Source organism: Nerophis ophidion, linkage group LG09 (assembly GCF_033978795.1).
Source record: "Nerophis ophidion isolate RoL-2023_Sa linkage group LG09, RoL_Noph_v1.0, whole genome shotgun sequence".
In the NCBI taxonomy this organism is placed as follows: domain Eukaryota; kingdom Metazoa; phylum Chordata; class Actinopteri; order Syngnathiformes; family Syngnathidae; genus Nerophis; species Nerophis ophidion.
The window spans coordinates 20,670,731-20,688,715 of NC_084619.1; the positions used below are offsets into that span (position 1 = coordinate 20,670,731).

Sequence of the window (17,985 nt, forward strand, 5' to 3'; positions counted from 1 at the left end):
GGTGTAGTGAGTTTACATTATTCACCCAAATAACTTTAGTTATTAGAGTTACGGTCGGACGTTTTTTCATGGGACAACATCTGGCCTTGTTGTTTCTGGATGAGGAGATGCTGCTCCGTTATTGATTTAAGTAAAGTCTGAATGTCATTAAAACGGTTAGCTCCTTCTTTCGACAATTCTTCCACTCCCGTCTTTGCATGCTTCACCGGTACAACAAAAATGACGGGGAGAAGACGTTGCCGAAGGTGAGCCACATACAGTAAATGAGACCGCCCACAAAACGGCGCTTTCGGAAGCGACTGTCAGAAAGCGGCTGGAAGATGATTTGTAAAACATAATCTATGCAACATTTTGACCAAAGAACCACTATTACGTGGTATGTAGACCACAAGGAAGTGTTTTCAATTCAGAGAAAATAAATAAATTATATGACTCCTTTAATGCGTCCTATAATCTGGTGCACCTTATACACGAAAAAGGATCGAAAATAGACCATTCGTCGGCCGTGCGCCTTATAATCCGGTGCGCCCTATGGTCCAGGAAATACAATAGCAATTATGTGTCTATCACGATATATATTGATATCGTTTTATCGGTCCATCTAGGCTACTTATGCAAACCCACCACCATAAATAGATTACAGTCCTATGGGGAACACTTTCAGTTCATCACAAAATTTTTCTAAATTTGTAAAATAAGAGTTTAAAGAAAAACAGCAAGGAAGGAAGTTCAAAAAGTATGTAAAGATTAAAAGAAAGTAGAGGGAACAATATCAAACATCACACAGACATGTTGATCAAAAGAAGTTAGTAACATGATACCTTGGATGTGCAGACAGGCTGAGAGGGAGAGCGACACAAAAAGAAGAAAAAAGAGAAACGTCATTCAATGATGATTTTGCAAAGAGATAATGACTTTTTTTCCCACCAAATTTAGATTGCACCGAGTGGCTAAATAACGTGTGCATCTTTCAACAAGCCATAATGGACTGGAGAGGTTCAAAACTCCCTAAGGAGGAGATAATAGTGCCGCAGCTGGCTATTAGTTACTCCGTGGAAATGAGTTTTTCAATCAGTACTTTTACATTAGATTATTTTTTTGTGCTGCTCTGCACCTCAACGGAAACCTTAATGAGTGGGGTCAGTAAACAATCCAGGCACTAGGCGGATGGAATGATGCTACTGTGGAAACTACAGTAGTGGCAACAAAGTTACCTGGAATTGGGAAAAAATCATTTTAGGCCCTGTTTACACTAAGCCAGGATCAATCCCACCTAACCTTATCCTTGTACACATACACACACACACACACACACACACACACACACACACACACACACACACACACACACACACACACAACGGTCGTTTAAGACACCCCCCCAGTCAGGCGGCGCAACGCGACCTAATACGCATGCGTGAAAAATGTGCATGTCATATTTACTTCCAGTGTTGCTTTGTGTGCAAGTCCTTACATTTGACTTATCTGAACAATATCCAGTGTTGTGGTATTTTAATTAACTTCAATTAACTGTGCTGTGGGGCCCTATTGTAGTGAATCACACCTGAGCCATCATACATTAATCAAATCTTTATTGGACACGAAAATACGAAAAAGAACATTTTACAACAATCAATCTCGGGATCTAGATATCTAGTCAGGACACTTACGTTTTCGCCTTTACCTTCATTGTCCATTTATTCTTTGGTGACTTTATGTACTCTGGACCTAGACGTTGATTCCACAAAATACATGGGGGACAATCCAAAAGCATTTGCCGTTTTCCGTAGTTAGTCTTCCCTCGACAGCCAGGTAATACAAAGCACCTTTTTTTAATCATATCCACGGGAGCCCGCATTCTCGTTGACTCTCCTTGGACAAAGTTTTTCGGTAAGTAGAATCACAGCTGACCTGGACATTCTAAAGTTTTCTTTCTGTCTGAGAAGTGTTGTATCCGAAATAGCTGCAATCGCTTTCTCTTAAGATATTCATGTGTGATTTCCACAAGCGTCTATACATGTACAACGGGGGTAGGCAACCCGCGGCTCTAGAGCCCCATGCAGCTCTTTACCGCCGCCCTAGTGCCTCTCTCTGGAGCTTTTTAAAAAATGTATAAAAAATGAAATAAGATGAGGGGGAAAAATATAAAATATATATTTTTTGTTTTAATATAGTTTCTGTAGGAGGACAAACATGACACAAACCTCCCTAATTGTTATAAAGCACACTGTTTTTATTAAACATGCCTCACTGATTCCAGTATTTGGCAGGCGCCGTTTTGTTTTACTAATTTCGGCGGACCTTGAACTCACCGTAGTTTGTTTACATGTATAACTTTCTCCGACTTTCTAAGACGTGTTTTATGCCACTTCTTTTTCTGTCTAATTTTTGTCCACTTTTTTCTGTCTCATTTTGTCATGCGCAAAGGTGAGTTTTGTTGACATTATTGACTTGTGTGGAGTGCTAATCAGACATATTTGGTCACTGCATGACTGCAAGCTAATCGATGCAACCATGCTATTTAGGCTAGCTACAGTGGGGAAAAAAAGTATTTAGTCAGGCACTGATTGTGCAAGTTTTCCCACTTAAAATTATGACAGAGGTCTGTAATTTTCATCACAGGTACACTTCAACTCTGAGAGACAGAACCAAAAAGTTCTATTTTGGTTTCATCTGACCACATGACATTCTCCCAATCCTCTGTGTATCATCCATGTATTACCATTTTGGTATAAACTCAACTTGTCGTGTTTGGAGGAAGAAGAATACTAAGTTGCATCCCAAGAACACCCTAACTACTGTGAAGCATGGGGGTGGAAACATCATGCTTTGGGGCTGTTTTTCTGCTTAGGGGACAGGACGATTGATCCGTGTTAAGGAAAGAATGAATGGGGCATGTATCGTGCGATTTTGAACTAAAACCTCAGTGAGACCTTTGACTGGTTGAGCAAATACTTATTTTCCACCATAATTTACAAATACATTTTTTAAAATTCCTACAATGTGAATTCCTGGAATTTTTTTTTAAATTCTGTCTCTCACAGTTAAAGTGTACCTATGATGAAAATTACAGCCCTCTGTCATCATTTTAAGTGGGAGAACTTAAAATAAGGGGGTGACCAAATACTTTTTTGCCCCACTGTATACGTACATATTGCATCATTATGCCTCATTTGTAGCTATATTTGAGCTCATTTGGGTTCCTTTAAGTCCTCTTAATTCAATTTATATCTCATGACACACTCTGTATGTAATATGGCTTTTATTTTTTTGCGGCTCCACACGTTTGTTTTTGTATTTTTGGTCCAATATGGCTTTTTCAACATTTTAGGTTGCCGACCCCTGATGTAGAAGAATGAGAAACACTGGCATTTCCAGTGGTTAGCTCTTAGTTACGAAACCGCTTTATTATGAAGCTGGCTGTGGCTCTGACCTCACTTCCTGTGTGGGGCGCGGTCTTTCTGGCGTCACTTCCTCTAAGAACTCAGTTTGTAAACGACCAATTAGTCCATACAAAGCTAAGAACCGGAGATTCAAGAAATGCACGGCGCACTTAAAGGCCTACTGAAACCCACTACTACCGACCACGCAGTCTGATAGTTTATATATCAATGATGAAGTATTAACATTGCAACACATGCCAATACGGCCTTTTTAGTTTACTAAATTGCAATTTTAAATTTCCCGCGAGTTTCTTGTTGAAAACGTCGCGGAATGATGACGCGTACGCGTGACGTCACGGACTGTAAGGAAATATTAGCACTGCACCAAACACGGCTAAAAGTCGTCTCTGTTCATGGTGTAATTACACGGTTTTTTGGACATCTGTGTTGCTGAATCTTTTGCAATTTGTTCATTTAATAATGGAGACTATAAAGAACAATGCTGTTTGTGGAAAGCGGTGGATTGCAGCTGTCTTTAGCACCGAAACACAGCCGGTGTTTCTCTGTTTGTTGTGAAGATTTAACACAGAGCGGTCAAGCAAACATGTTTTCTCTACGTCAACCCGCATGTTTTTGGATGGGGAAATTGTGATATATATCTTACCGGAGAAATCATTGGATTATTCTTCGTCCTGCAGCAGCTGTTTAAAAGGCAGCTGTGAGCTTGACTCCTCGGCTTCTCTCTGAGACACTTTGTGTTCACCGCTGCCATCCGATCTCGAGGTATGTCTTTACAAGCTTTAAAATCTCACTAAAACACTATTAAAACAATAAGCAGATAAGGGATCTTCCAGAATTATCCTAGTAAATGTGGGTAATTACATCTTAAACGCTCACACTGCCCTCGCCCGGAGCTGTCGCTTTTATTTATTTTTATTTTTTCTTATTTTTTCTAGTCCTTCACTATCAATATCCTAATTCACAAATCTTTCATCCTCCCTCAAATTAATGGCTAAATTGTCGCTTTCTCGGCCCGAATTGCTCTTACTGCTGGTGGCTCTCATTAAAAACAATGTTAATATGTGTGGAGCCCTGCAACTCGTGACGTCACGCGCACATACTTCCGGTAAAGGCAGGGCTTTTCTATTAGCGACCAAAAGTTGCGAACTTTATCGTCGATGTGCTCTACTAAATCTTTTCAGCAAAAATATGGCGATATCGCGAAATGATCAAGTATGACACATAGAATGGACCTGCTATTCCCGTTTAAATAACAAAATCTCATTTCAGTATGCCTTTAACCGTGTAAAAATTTGTCCGAGGAGGGGGTCCTTAAACGCTGATTTAGTGTGGCTGAAACAGGGCTTAGGCTAAATAATTATTTGTTTAAGGGGTTATCCGGCTTAGTGTAGACATATCCTTAGTGAAACAGGCAATGTTTTCACACACAAGCAATGCAGCAGGCCATCATACCGTTTACAAGAGACCCACCCCCCTCAGGCTGAAGCCCCTACTGGCCTACTCTGTTGCAGGAATGTTCTTGTGTTTTTAACTCTCGAACTCCTGCACCCCATAGTTGCATGCAAAAAAAAAGAAAAAAAAGCTGATCCATGCAGTTCTGTGGAAGTGATGTCATCACAGGGCCTCGACTGCAGCCTTTATCAAAATTCTGAACAGGCACTCAACATTGTGACCGACTTTCATTTAAAGATGTTTGGCTGATGGTTGTTATTAAAAATTAATTAGTAAACCAGACATGTTCTGTCTCCATATAAGAGCACCTGTTCACAAGGCCCAGCGTGTGTGTTTAGACGAAAGTCTACCATTCAATCTCACTAAGGTATCTAAAAAAAACAGCATAAATCACGAAGTGAGCCTCAAAGTGCCAACTCATGTTGGCCTTTAGAGGAAATGCAGCTGCAGGCTTTGAGTTCAATCAAGCAAACGATACATTCGAGCACCGTCAGAACGCACAACATGCGCATGTTGTGTGTTAAATGGTTAAATGACAATGTAGAACGATAAATAAATATGACAAAAACACTCACCAACGCCCTAAAAACGTAAATGGGGTTTCCTCGGGGTGAGTCGATTAGAGATAATCTTGTAAATCTGGGAAGTGAAGACTAGCGGTTCGGCGAGCAGGAGGGCGGGTCCAGCTCTTTCCCACACACACTGCGCACACACACACTGCGCACACACACACACACACACACACTGCGCACACACGCACACACGAACACACACACACACAGACACTCTTGCGTTGCCAAATGTAAAACGACCAATTATCGTACCAGAATTTAAAATGAGCATCTTTGGAGGAAAAACGATCGTACATACCCAATTTGACATAGCTTGGGACCATCTGCTGGACTGAAAATGACTGTGAATAGTGTATATTACAGTTTATAAGGCAGTTTTATTTTTAAAAAAACAATGCGCACTGATAGAAAAAAAAAGCAGTCACTGGCAGAACAGCGCTCCCACCTGGCAGGACAGAGTACGGGAGACGATGCAGTGCAGGATGTTGGGTTGAGTTTATTTCTCCAAATTTGGATTATTTACGGAACTTGTGTGAGCCTATTATGGAAGTGGAATTGTCTCACATCCACTTCCATCCATTTTCTACCGCCTGTCCCTGTTGGGGTCGCAGGGGGGGTGCTGGAGTGGAGCCTATCTCAGTTGCATTCGGGCGGAAGGCGGAGTATACCCTAGTCAAGTCGCTATCTCATCACAGGGCCAACACAGATAGACAGACAACATTCACACTCACATTCACACACTAGGGCCAATTTAGTCCATCCATCCATTTCCTACCGCTTATTCCCTTTTGGGGTCGCGGGGGGCTCTGGCGCCTATCTCAGCTACAATCAGGCTGAAGGCGGCGTACACCCTGGACAAGTCGCAATGTCATCACAGGGCCAATACAGATAGACAGACAACTTTCACACTCACATTCACACACTAGGGCCAATTTAGTCCATCCATCCATTTCCTACCGCTTATTCCCTTTTGGGGTCGGGGGGGGGCTCTGGCGCCTATCTCAGCTACAATCAGGCTGAAGGCGGCGTACACCCTGGACAAGTCGCAATGTCATCACAGGGCCAATACAGATAGACAGACAACTTTCACACTCACATTCACACACTAGGGCCAATTTAGTCAATCCATCCATTTCCTACCGCTTATTCCCTTTTGGGGTCGCGGGGGGCGCTGGTGCCTATCTCAGCTACAATCAGGCTGAAGGCGGTGTACACCCTGGACAAGTCGCAATGTCATCACAGGGCCAACACAGATAGACAGACAACTTTCACACTCACATTCACACACTAGGGCCAATTTAGTCCATCCATCCATTTCCTACCGCTTATTCCCTTTTGGGGTCGCGGGGGGCGCTGGCGCCTATCTCAGCTACAATCGGGCGGAAGGCGGTGTACACCCTGGACAAGTCGCAATGTCATCACAGGGCCAACACAGATAGACAGACAACATTCACACTCACATTCACACACTAGGGCCAATTTAGTCCATCCATCCATTTCCTACCGCTTATTCCCTTTTGGGGTCGCGGGGGGCGCTGGCGCCTATCTCAGCTACAATCGGGCGGAAGGCGGTGTACACCCTGGACAAGTCGCAATGTCATCACAGGGCCAACACAGATAGACAGACAACATTCACACTCACATTCACACACTAGGGCCAATTTAGTCCATCCATCCATTTTCATCCGCTTATTCCCTTTTGGGGTCTAAGGGGGCGCTGGCGCCTATCTCGGCTACAATCAGGCGGAAGGCGGCGTACAACCCTGGACAAGTCGCCATCTCATCACAGGGCCAACACAGATAAACAGACAACATTCACACTCACATTCGAACACTAGGGCCAATTTAGTCCATCCATCCATTTCCTACCGCTTATTCCCTTTTGGGGTCGCGGGGGGCGCTGGCGCCTATCTCAGCTACAATCAGGCTGAAGGCGGAGTACACCATTGGAGATGTCGCTATCTCATTACAGGGCCAACACAGATAGACAGACAACATTCACACTCACATTCACACTATAGGGCCAATTTAGTCTATACATCCATTTTTTACTGCTTATTCCCTTTTGGGGTCGAGGGGGGCGCTGGCGCCTATCTCAGCTACAATCGGGCGGAAGGCGGTGTACACCCTGGACAAGTCACAACCTCATCACAGAGCTAACACAGATAGACAGACAACATTAACACTCACATTCACACTATAGGGCCAATTTAGTCCATCCATCCATTTTCTACCGCTTATTCCCTTTTGGGGTCGCGGGGGGCGCTGGCGCCTATGTCAGCTACAATCAGGCTGAAGGCGGAGTACACCCTGGACAAGTCGCTATCTCATCACAGGGCCAACACAGATAGACAGACAACATTCACACTCACATTCACACACTAGGGCCAATTTAGTCCATCCATCCATTTCCTACCGCTTATTCCCTTTTGGGGTCGCGGGGGGCGCTGGCGCCCATCTCAGCTACAATCAGGCTGAAGGCGGTGTACACCCTGGACAAGTCGCCATCTCATCACACGGCCAACACAGATAGACAGACAACATTCACACTCACATTCACACACTAGGGCCAATTTAATGTTGCCAATCAACCTATCCCCAGGTGCATGTCTTTGGAAGTGGGAGGATTTAAGCCGGACTACCCGCAGGGAACCCACGCAGTCACAAGGAGAACATGCAAACTCCACACAGAAAGATCCCGAGCCCGGGATTATATACATCAATATGATATTAAATGATAAATGATAAATGGATTGTGCTTGTATAGCGCTTTTCCACCTTCAAGGTACTCAAAGCGCTTTGACACTACTTCCACATTTACCCATTCACACACACATTCACACGCTTATGGAGGGAGCTGCCATGCAAGGCGCTAACCAGCACACATCAGGAGCAAGGGTGAAGTGTCTTGCTCAGGACACAACGGACGTGACGAAGTTGGTACTAGGTGGGGATTGAACCAGGGACCCTCGGGTTGCGCGCAGCCACTTCTCCACTGCGCCACACCGTCCCATATTAAGACATATGCATGTATTGATAAATATACAAATACAAATACAAATGTGATATACAAAAAAATTAATAATTTGTAATAAATAAATGCCCATTTGTAAACATATTTTTGAGATTTTAAAATACATACAAATACAATTCATAAATATAAAAATTTTACATACAAATTAATCTATAATTTGTATAAATAAACATGTATTTGTGAATATATGTTTGAGATTTGAATATAAATGTGCTTGATTTTGTATTTGTATTTATATTTAATTTGCATATGTGGATCCCTATTTTGCTTTTGTGTCGATGAGACATTCCTACCACAAACCAGATGCACAAATAAACGTGACCGAGTTTGAATGCAAAGTTACACACTCCCCTGAACAACCAGCAGAGGGCACTGCAGGCAGAGCGGTCTGGGTCACAGACATGGTTAGACACTGGCAAGCCAATCAGAAGCACACTAGGGAGGGTCATATAGTGGATTAAACGGATGGGTAAGTAATAACTACTATGCCATGGCTGTATCTACTAGATAATTTAATGAGTCACTCGAGCTTTTACAGGTGTTGATGGGACGACGAGGTCTGGCCTCATTAGCCAGCGAGCAGCTAATGAAGTAGAGCTAAGGCCAAGGCTATTAGGGCCTATTTCACTAGTAGTAGTAGTACTGAAATGCTGTATTTGTACATTACTGGAGGATCTGTTTTTTCTCCTACTTCCATTTTTACTTTGTTAGATATTTTGGATGTTGCCAGACGTCGTCATCACATCAACCCCTGTAAAAGCTGAGGGACTGACTAAACTATGTAGTAGATACAACCATGGCACTACTACAACACACCTGAAACAGTTATCAATGCTAGTTATTACTTACCCATCAATTTAATCCATTATATGATCCTCCCTAGTGTGCCTCTGATTGGCTCCCCAGTGTCTGACCATGTCTGTGACCCAAACCCCTCTGGCTGCAGTGCCCTCTGCTGATTGTTCAGGGCAGTGTGTAACTCCACATTCAAACCAGGTCACATTTATTTGTGCATCTGGTTTCTGGTAGGAATGTCTCATCGACACAAAAGCAAAAAAGCGATCCACATAAGTAAATTCAATACAAATACAAATACAAAATCAAGCATACTTATATTCAAATCTCAAAAATGTATTTAAAAATACACGTTTATATAGGGACGGCGTGGCGCAGTGGGAGAGTGGCCGTGCGCAACCCGAGGGTCACTGGTTCAAATCCCACCTAGAACCAACCTCGTCACGTCCGTTGTGTCCTGAGCAAGACACTTCACCCTTGCTCCTGATGGGTGCTGGTTGGCGCCTTGCATGGCAGCTCCCTCCATCAGTGTGTGAATGGGTGTGTGAATGGGTAAATGTGGAAGTAGTGTCAAAGCGCTTTGAGTACCTTGAAGGTAGAAAAGCGCTATACAAGAACAACCCATTTATCATTTATATATACACATTTTTCATTAATTTGTATGTCACATTTTTATATTTATACATTTGTATATATTTTCAAATCTCAACAATATATTTACAAATATGTGTTTATTTATACAAATTATGTATTTGTATATCACATTTGTATATTTATTAATATATAAATGTATATATATATATATATATATATATATATATATATATATATATATATATATATATATATATATCCATCCATCCATTTCCTACCGCTTATTCCCTTTTGGGGTCGCGGGGGGCGCTGGCGCCTATCTCAGCTACATCTGCTGTGTTGGATCCACTTTGGACTGGACTCTCACGGTTGTGTTGAATCCACTATGGATTGAACTTTCACAGTATCATGTTAGACCCACTCGACATACGTTGCTTTCGGTTCCAACATATGCGGTCCTCTCCAAGGTTTCTCATAGTCATCATTGTCACCGACGTCCCACTGGGTGTGAGTTTTCCTTGCCCTTACGCCCTAGGCTCTACCAAGGATATCGTTGTGGTTTGTGTTGTGGTTCGTGCAGCCCTTTGTGATTTAGGGCTATATCAATAATCATTGATTGATATATATACATACATATATATATATATATATATATATATATATATATATATATATATATATATATATATATATATATATATACATATATATATATAAAACGGATATATATATATGTATATATATATATATATATATATATATATATATATATATATATATATATATATATATATATATATATATGTATATAAGTTGATGTGAAACAATTTTACTTCCATAGCCTATGGCTTTACATGTTGTTACACACACACACACATATATATATATATATATATATATTTCTATTTTAGTTACTTTATTGAGTTTACAACAGCCTGGCGCTGTTTTGTTTTGTACTGTTTCTGTACTTGTTTTGATTATTATTATTTATTGATTGTATGTAAATGTTGCATATTATAAAGGTTTATAAAATAAAAAAAATAAAATAAATAGTTCATCAAATATATTTTACATACTACTATATATACTTTATTGCATTAACAACCACCTCGTGCTGTATCGTACTGTTGTTTTAAACTTTTTTTTAATGTTTCTTGTTCATATGTTTATATTTGTAAATGTTCATCTTTATAAATAAAGGCATATGAAAAAAAGAGTTGAGTTTTTTTCGAACATGCATTTCTTGTTTAGTTTGTCTAGTTTTAGTTAGTTTGCGTGAATCGAAGGGCTCACGTTATCCTACGTTGCATTATGGTCTTCTTTGAATTTGAAGGTGAAATTATTGGACAATGCAGACAAGCGTGCGCACACTGCAACGTGACACACGTATATGCTGCATTACGGACTCACTGCCGCTAGAGGCGCCAGTGCGCCGTGGATGGTTACTTAGTGAGTTTGGTGAGTCAGTCAACAATATCACTGCTAGTGTGCCTTTTTGATCATCCCCAATTCCAAAAATAAATAAATACCTGAGAACTTTGTAATTGTTTTATTAAGCAGATTTTGAAAATGCATGTTTAGTCAAGCCAAAAATAACTGCAAGCAAAGAAGGGACATTTACCAAATAATTACTTGACTACAAAAGTAAATTTTTTCCTGACACAGTGTTACTGTTCAAAATGTGTGTAGTGTTAGAGGTCCCAAGACCTCAACGGAGGAGCAGGCGGAGGATGACTGCTAACCCTACGGAGCGTCACAACGGCCGGGATGGCGGATGAAGGCTGCAGCAGAAAAGGGTCCCCAGTTGTCTTGGACTCCATGCCACTGGACCCTGACTCGTATCTGTCAAGATTCGTGTGGTGACTGTCTGTGCACCAGTCTCCCCACGTTAAAAAAAGTTATGCACAGGCATCTGTAACGTCTGGTTGGCATAACGATGCCGGATATGTTCTTCCAGGGATGCGTCGGCAAGAACACAGCAAAGGTAAGAAATAAAGTATTTATTTAACTAATAGAAGGAGTTAAGGAACAAAAATACTGGTGCTAAGCAGGAAGGCAAACAAATGGCGCTAGCATTAAAGCTAGGAATACAAACAGAAAAACTAAACTTGGCACGAAGGCACAAAAAGGGAAAAACAAAACATTTTAGCATGAGAGCTAAGAATAAACAACGGCGTAGCGTGTAAGCTAGCGAGAATATTCCTATAAATCAGTTGTCACTGTTGCAGGAAGGCAAATTAGGAACCCAGAATGAAGAACGAAAAGGGGCGAGCTTTTATAAGGGAGGTGATTACACGAAACAGGTGTGCGTAGACAGCAAGGAGCAGGTGAACTAAAGAGCTACCATGGTGACAGACTAAACAGGAAATAAGGAGGTCGAACTACAAAATGTGATACAGAAAAGAATCAAAACTACAAAATAGAACGATCCGAGCAGCGGATCGCAACAGCACCCTCCATAAAGGGATGAAGTGAAGTGAGTTATATTTGTATAGCGCTTTTTTCTCTAGTGACTCAAAGCGCTTTACATAGTGAAACCCAATATCTAATTTTTACATTTAAACCAGTGTGGGTGGCACTGGGAGCAGGTGGGTAAAGTGTCCTGCTCAAGGACACAATGGCAGTAACTCGGATGGCGGAAGCGGGGATCGAACCTGCAACCCTCAAGTTGCTAGCACGGCTGCTGAACCAACCGAGCTATACCGCCCTACCAGGAGGATCGTCATACTCACTTCGCGTGACCGTTGATGATGATGAGTGTCCAAAAATATTAAAAATTCTTGTAAAATAAAACTGCCTTGTTTTTATTGAATACTTGGGCCTACTAGGCTACTGTATTTTAATGTTGGTCATCATGGTGGTATTTGGAGAGACACCTTTTTGTGAGGTGGTACTTGGTGGAAGTTTGAGAACCATAGTAATCATAAAATGTAAATTTTTAGAAAGCTTTTTAGTTCCACATATCAGTTAAAGGCCTACTGAAACCCACTACTATCGACCACACAGTCTGATAGTTTATATATCAATGATGAAATATTAACATTGCAACACATGCCAATACGGCCGGTTTAGTTTACTAAATTGCAATTTTAAATTTCCCGCGGAGTTTCTTTTTGAAAACATTGCGGAAGGATGACGCGTGACGTCACTGACTATTAGGAAATATTAGCGCAGCACTATTTGCGGCTAATAGTCGTCTCTTTTCATCGCACAATTAAACAGTATTCTGGACATCTGTGTTGCTGAATCTTTTCCAATTTGTTCAATTAATAATGGAAAAGTCAAAGTAGAAAGATGGAGTTGGGAAGCTTCAGCCTTTAGCCACACAAACACACGGTGATTCCTTGTTTAAAATTCCCGGAGGTGAAGCTTTACTATGGACCAGAGCGGTCAAGCGAAGATGGATCACGACTACATGTCAACCAGTATGTTTCGGTAAGTAAATTGTGTTAAAAAGTCGCCTTTTATCTGAGATCTGTGGAGTTTCCGCCGTCCTTGTATCTTCCGCCGACTTACCTCAGACACTGGCCTCTAAACACCCGTGGACACACCCCTCCGACTATCAGGTACTATTTAATCTCACTAAAACACTAGCAACACAACAGAAAGATAAGGGATTCCCTAGAATTATCCTAGTAAATGTGTCCAAAAACATCTGAATCCGTCCCAATGCAATCGCCTTTTTCTTTTAACTTTATTTATTTTTATTTATTTTTTTCTAGTCCTTCGCTATCAATATCATCATCCACAAATCTTTCATTTTCGCTCAAATTAATGGAGAAATTGTCGTTTTCTCGGTCCGAATAGCTCTTGCTGCTGGAGGCTCACATTAAAAACAATGTGAGGACGTGAGGAGCCCTCACCCTTGTGACATCATCGTCTGCGACTTCCGGTAAAGATAAGGCTTTTTTATCAGCACCAAAAGTTGCAAACTTTATCCTCGATGTTCTCTACTAAATCCTTTCAGCAAAAATATCGCAATATCGCAAAATGATCAAGTATGACACATAGAATGGACCTGCTATCCCCGTTTAAATAAAAAAATCTCATTTCAGTAGGACTTTAATAAATTAAGTATTTGGACAGTGAAATTATTACATAAGTTGACGTGGTTCAGTTGGTAGGGAGGCCGTGCCAGCCACTTGAGGGTTCCTGGTTCAATCCCCAGCTTCTTCCATCCTAGTCATGTCTTTGTCCTTGAGCAAGAGACTTCACCCTTGCTCCTTATGAGTCGTGCTTAGGGCCTTGCATGGCAGCTCCCCCCCATCAATGGGTGAAAGTGGAGATAATGTCAAGATGCATTGAGTACAAGTGCAGAGTATAAAAGTGCTGTACAAGTATAACACACTGAAATTATTATTATTGAAAATACAGATATTTTTTTGTTTGTTTAACATTCACATAAACTTGACGTGCTGTGGCTTAAAACAGCAACAAAAAATAACTAGTTTGAGTTGTAGGGCTGGGATTTTCTGGCTATATCAGGCTTTCCCAGCGGGACAAGAGCAATCTAGTGTACACCGTATGGAACAGTCCAAACAAACAAGGTTTTGTACTTTTGTTGCACAGTAGATGAATTGCAACTGTATGAATAGGGATTATCTTCGATTTGTTTAGCCTGCAGGATGCATAAACCAAATGAGGATACACATTTCAAAACAGGATTGTCGAGAAGAAAACCAAGAACAAATTAATTCCACACAAGAAATTGTTAGCAGACAAACGGCAGTGGCTCGATGTTGCACAGGGATTCTCTCTTATTAATGCTTCATTTTTATTTGCCTATGCCTGGGTCCTTGTTTGCCTTCCAAATATGGTAACCCAGCGGTCCTGCTGTAGGTTTGCACTGTTCTCTGTTTTGTTTGCCTAACCCGGAAGTCGGCAACCCTTTGGCGCCGCCTTAGCGGCTCTCTGAAACTTTTTAAAACATTTCTGTAAATGGACACACACAAACCTTCGTAATGTTAGCAAGCCTTCTGTTTAATATCTTTGTGTTTATGCTTCACTATTAAGAGTATTTGGCGAGCTCCATTTTGCCTTACTAATTTACGTCGTCCTTGAACACACTATAGTTGTGTGGCCTGAGCTACTAATTTAGAAAGGGTGTGTCACTAAATCAGCAGGCATTAAAAAAATAGAGCTTCTTGTAAAGGGTATAAGAAAGAGTATCTAAGCTGGACCAAAAAAAAACTAAAAACAACCACTTTCATGTGGTGTTGGAAGCAGAGGAGGATTTTTTTTAAAACGCTGGGGAAAGTTGAGTAAAAAAATACAATATAGACTGGGCTCCTAAGGGGGCCCAGTCTGCTGTGGGAAAAAAACCTTCATAGCAAAGCACATATACATATGACAAGATACATCTCGCAATATCTAGCAACAGAGGGGAGGGAGTGGGGGCCACAGTAGAAGGCTGTCCATCTCCCCTAAGGGATTCGCGTAGAGGGCGTTGGATGGGTGGTGGTGTATGTGTGTGTGGCGTATGTCTGATTCTAATCAATGCAAGTCATCCGAATAAGGTAATACACCAACTTTTACTCTTGTTTTCATGCCCCAGGGAAAAATGTTACTCATTGTGTCATTCAACTGTCATCCGTGCCTACTTTTAACAATTTAATAATACTTTAATAATCAATCAATAAATCAATCAATCAAATTTGATCTATATAGCCCTTAACCACAAATGTCTCAAAGGGCTGGCCAAGGCACAAAGACATCCTCGACTAAGATCCCACATTAGGGCAAGAAAATACTCAACCCAACGGAAACAAGGAAAAACCTTAGAAGGGACCGCAGATGTGGAGACCCCCCAACTAAAAGACCGGTGCAATAAATGCAGATTGGATACTGTTAATAATGTGAGAGTCCAGTCCATAGTTATATAATAATCAATGGGATATAATAATGTGTATTCCCAGTTATTTCCCACATCATAAAATAGATTATTATATAACTATGGACTGTACTCCATCCATGGACTGTACTCCATCCATGGATGGATGGATGGAGTCCAGTCCATAGTTATATAAAAATCTATTTTATGATGTGGGAAATAACTGGGAATACACATTATTATATCCCATTGATTAGTTGTGCTGTTAAGCTCCTGCCGTTGTTAGGGTTTTACAATTGCTAAGGTAACTTACAACACTATAACTCAAAGGTTATTGGCCCGCGACACCATCTACAGTCAAAATGAACACAAAAAAAAAACACCCAACAAAAAAAAACCCAAAAATAAATGAAAAAAAACCAAGACCAATTTTCCCCAGAAATGGGACGTGAAAACTAAAATGGGCATTGACCTGTGCATCTTCTATGGCAGGGGTTTCAAACTTACGGCCCGCTAACAGGTTTTATCCAGTATAACAATGAGCTGAAATTTTTGAATGAAAGAAACTGATGATGTAAATGTGTCCACTAGATGTCGCAATAGCAATTGTTTGTATCTCTGTAGATTATGTTATATTGGTAAAAAAAAAATAAACCACTTGATGTTAGTGCACCAGTCGAGGAAAATGAGAAAACTACATAAATAACATCCAGTCATTTGATTTTGATATTATTTTTTTATCTTGATAGATTGAAGATTAATACCAATGAGTTGACTGATGAACATTATAAACATAATTTAATCAGAAAGTATAAATAATGACAAATAAAGATGGAATACTATTACATGTGTGTGTAAAACAACAACAACAACAACAACAATATACATTTTTAAACAGAGAAAAAACAATCTGAAGTTGTCCTTATTTTAAAGTTATCGTGACGTGATTTTACCAGTCCGGCCCACTTGGGAGTAGATTTTTCTCCACGATCTAAAATGAGTTTGACAACCCTGTATTAGACTCTTTAGCCGCAAATTTCTTTTGGCTGGTTTTGCAAATGGGTTAGCCACCGTCTTATGTAACTTCCCGGTCATTTTTTAAGCAGCTGAACTGTATGGGGTGCCAAAAATAAAAAATTCAGTCACACTTTTCTAGCGGACATATTTCTCACATTTAATTCACTTTCTCACATTTAACTTACTTTTCTCACATTTAGCTTACTTTGAAAACATTTAAGTTTAAATTAAGTGTTGACTCTAAATATTATTGTTAGAATAATCTTTTATATGTTATCACATAAACCTTGTGTTACATTGAGTGCCTGGTGAGAAGCAAAAGCTGTCTTTGGAACCTACAAGAGTAAGGCTCGCAAACTCCACTGTGTAGGGGGGAAGCAAGATGAAGGTGTTCCTGTTTTTTTTCATTTATTATAATTAAACAGAAATATATTGTCTCACCCAAGGACTATAAAAGCAAAGAGGAAGCAGGACCAGAATCCCCTCCTGGCGACTTCCTTTTTGAACGGTTTTACGAACCTCTTTTTGAACTGTTTTACGAATCTTTTTTTTAACTCGTTTACGACGTTTTCTGTGAAGTGTTCTGTAACCAAAGATAATGTTGTTTATGACCAACTTCCCTTTTGGAAGCAGCTGTGGACATGTGGTCAGAGAAAATCCAAATGAAGGAAAGAGGCATACAATCTTTCGCCAGAGCAGGCTGGAAATTGTACAAGAGTAGAGTGTTCCGGCGTCTCTCCCCAAGTGAGTCCAAATTGAATTCTGTCTCTGTTTGATTCTTTGCTTATTGTCTTGTTTAATAGATGTCATCAGTGTTTGAACCCGACAATTATCGTTAAATTTTCAATCTAAATGTATATGTTTAGTATAAATCTAAAAGTTAGATATAACTAAATGTAAATATTAAACCAAAATCTGAATAATGAATTTAAATATAAATGTTGAATCTAAATATAAATGTTGAAACTAAATCTACAAACCCAGTTTCCATATTAGTTGGGAAATTGTGTTGGATGTAAATGTAAACGGAATACAATGATTTGCAAATCCTTTTCAACCCATATTCAGTTGAATGCACTACGAAGACAACATATTTGATGTTCAAACTCATAAACTTTATTTTTTTTTGCAAATAATAATTCACTTAGAATTTCATGGCTGCAACACGTGCCGAAGTAGTTAGGAAATGGCATGTTCACCACTGTGTTACACATCCTTTTCTTTTAACAACACTCAATAAATGTGTGGGAACTGAGGAAAGTAATTTGAAAGTGGAATTCTTTCCCA

At 40.3% G+C, this 17,985-nt stretch overlaps 1 protein-coding gene across 2 annotated transcripts in view; it reads right to left on the minus strand.

Annotated features, from left to right (window-relative positions):
• The window catches only part of LOC133559119 (calpain-1 catalytic subunit-like), a 28,876-nt gene extending 23,288 nt beyond the window's left edge, over positions 1-5,588 (minus strand). The window contains exons 1-2 of one of the 2 annotated variants that reach the window (XM_061910541.1): positions 5,432-5,588; positions 822-839 (exon numbers count right to left, since the gene is read on the minus strand). The gene's annotated coding sequence lies outside the window, so the exon portion shown is untranslated. The remainder of the gene's footprint in view (positions 1-821; positions 840-5,431) is intronic. The other variant, XM_061910540.1, reaches the window with a different exon arrangement.
• Between the last annotated feature and the right edge of the window lie 12,397 nt (positions 5,589-17,985).